Below are 2,500 nucleotides of genomic sequence, written 5' to 3'. Positions count from 1 at the left end.
CAGCCGGTAATCGCTCTGGAGACTCACACACTGGAATTACTGTCAGAGAACCATCCGCCATGTATCGCTTTTTTTAAAGGATAGGAACAATGGTTATCATATAGGGGTTCTGAAAAAACTTTGTAATCATGTAAACAATAATCTTTTCACTTTGACCAGAGGTTGCTTTCCGGGGGGAATAATGTGATCACACCGGTCAGATTTCCTCGACTTGTATGCAAATGAGACGGTATTTTCAAAACTCGTTCCAAAAAACCCCATTGACCGGCTTCTTTGAGTCTCAGAGCTGCTGCACAACGCTGAAATCACCATAACAGTTATGCTGTTTGCTTTTAAACCCTACCCTTCTCTTCCATCCAGCTACAGAACACTGTGTTATGCAATGAGCATTTGTCACAGAGCTGCATCCACGCACGTCCCTCTGAATCCCTTTCAATCAGCCGAGGCGCCCCATCATTCATCATTCATTCCATTTATTTTCTCAAACGCTAGTTTGGCGCCACAATTATACAGGGAGAGGGGGATTGATTCAACACACATGAAAGAGAACGGCGACATCTATATTCACGCGTTAAAGCGGCATCTCGGGTTGAAGCGCGGCTCCACACGCCTTCAGAGAGCGAGAGAGAGGTGGAGACAGAGAGAGAGAGAGAGAGAGAGAGAGAGAGAGAGAGAGAGAGGGAGAGAGAGAGAGGGAGGGGGAGGAAGAGAGAAAGAGAGGGATTGACAGAGGGATAGAGAGAGGGATTGAGAGAGGGATTGAGAGAGAGAGAGAGAGAGAGAGAGAGAGGAGGTTGAAGAGAGAAAGAGGGGCTGAGCTAGAGAGAGGGGGAGAGAGAGAGTTATTGAGAGAGAGAGAAAGGGAGAGAGAGAGAGCGGGGAGAGAGGGAGGGAGAGACGGAGAGAGAGAGGAAGAAAAAGAGAGAGAGGGGGAGGAAGAGAGCGAGAGAGAGAGAGAGAGAGAGAGAGAGAGAGAGAGAGAGAGAGAGAGAGAGAGAGAGAGAGAGAGAGAGAGGGAAAAGGAGAGAGAGGGAGATAGAGTGTGTGTGCCTGGGAAGGGGAAGAGGAGCTACACTAGTCTATAACTGAAAGGCTAGTAATGAGAACTGTGTGCCAGCCGCCTGCTCGCTGTGATAAGATGAGCACGGTCCCTCCGGGGCCCGGCACTCCTGACCCAAACAGGAGCACAGAGCAGCAGGAGCAGGAGCAGAAGGAAAAGGAGGTGAAGGAGGAGAAGAAGGAGACGAAGAAGGAGAAGGAGAGACAACAAACCAAACCAATCCTCCTCCTTCCTCTCCTCCCCCTCCATCACCTTCGTTTTTTCTCACATTCTGTCGATTTTCTCTCATGGTGAATGTCTTTCTTCCGCTTTCTGCTTTTCGTGACACTGCTCCTCCTCTCCCTCTCCTCTCATTTTCCCTTCCCTCTTTTATTCTAAATTTTGCTATTCCGCCTTGTTTTTCCTTCATATCCTCCTAATTTCTTAAGCCCTTCTAATTCCTCCCCTCCTCGCCCCCTCTCCCCCCTCCTCATCCCCCCCACTCCCTTTATCTTAGTCTTTTTCTTGTGTTTTTTTTTAATACCACCTCGCCATCTCTATTATTACCTCTCCGGTCTCTCTCCCTCGCCACAGATCCGGCGCCACACAAAGCCTGTCTGCATGTAATCGCTTTCATCAGCGCTTTTTATTAGCAGAAGAAGAATACACCGTAATTACGCCGAGGCACCGCCGTGCGACGAAGCAGAGATTCAGCCGGCCGCCGGAGCAGAACCAGCAGACTGAGGGGAGGGAGACAAGGGGAGGGGGGACGGCGGGAGGGAGGGAAGGGGGGGAGGGAGGGATGGAGAGAGGGAGGGGAGAGGAGGGAGGGAGGAACGGAAGGGGGGGGGAGGGAGGGAGGGAGAGTGGGAGAGGAGGGAGGGTGGGAGGGAGGGATGGGGGGGAGGGAGGGGGGGAGAGAGGGGGGAGGGAGGGGAGGGAGGGGGGGAGGGAGGGGAGGGAGGGAGGGGAGAGGAGGTAGGGAGGAAGGGAAGGGGGGGAGGGAGGGATGGAGAGAGGGAGGGGAGAGGAGGGAGGGAGGGAGGGAGGGAGGGAGGGAGGGGAGGGAGGGAGGGAGGGAGGGAAGGGTGGGAGGGAGGGAGGGGAGGGAGGGAGGGAGAGAGGGAGGGGAGAGAAGGGAGGAGAGGAAAGGGGGAGGGAGGGGGGAAGGAAGGAGGGAGGAGGAGAGGGGGAGGGTGGAAGGAGAGGGAGAGAGAGAGAGGGAGGGGAGAGAAGGGAGGAGAGGAAAGGGGGAGGAAGGGAGAAGCGGAAAGGGGGAGGGAGGGGGGAAGGAAGGAGGGAGGAGGAGAGGGGGAGGGTGGAAGGAGAGGGAGAGAGAGAGAGGGAGGGGAGAGGGGAGAGGGGGGGAGGGAGGAGAGAGGGAGGGAGAAGGGGAGGGAGGGAGGGGAGTAGGGGGTTGATGGAGGGCAGGAGGAAAGAAGAGGAAAGAATAACAGAGGT

This window comes from Gadus morhua, chromosome 14 (assembly GCF_902167405.1).
Source record: "Gadus morhua chromosome 14, gadMor3.0, whole genome shotgun sequence".
Taxonomy (NCBI): domain Eukaryota; kingdom Metazoa; phylum Chordata; class Actinopteri; order Gadiformes; family Gadidae; genus Gadus; species Gadus morhua.
The sequence above is the reverse complement of the archived record's forward strand: the minus strand, read 5'-3'. Positions refer to the sequence as shown.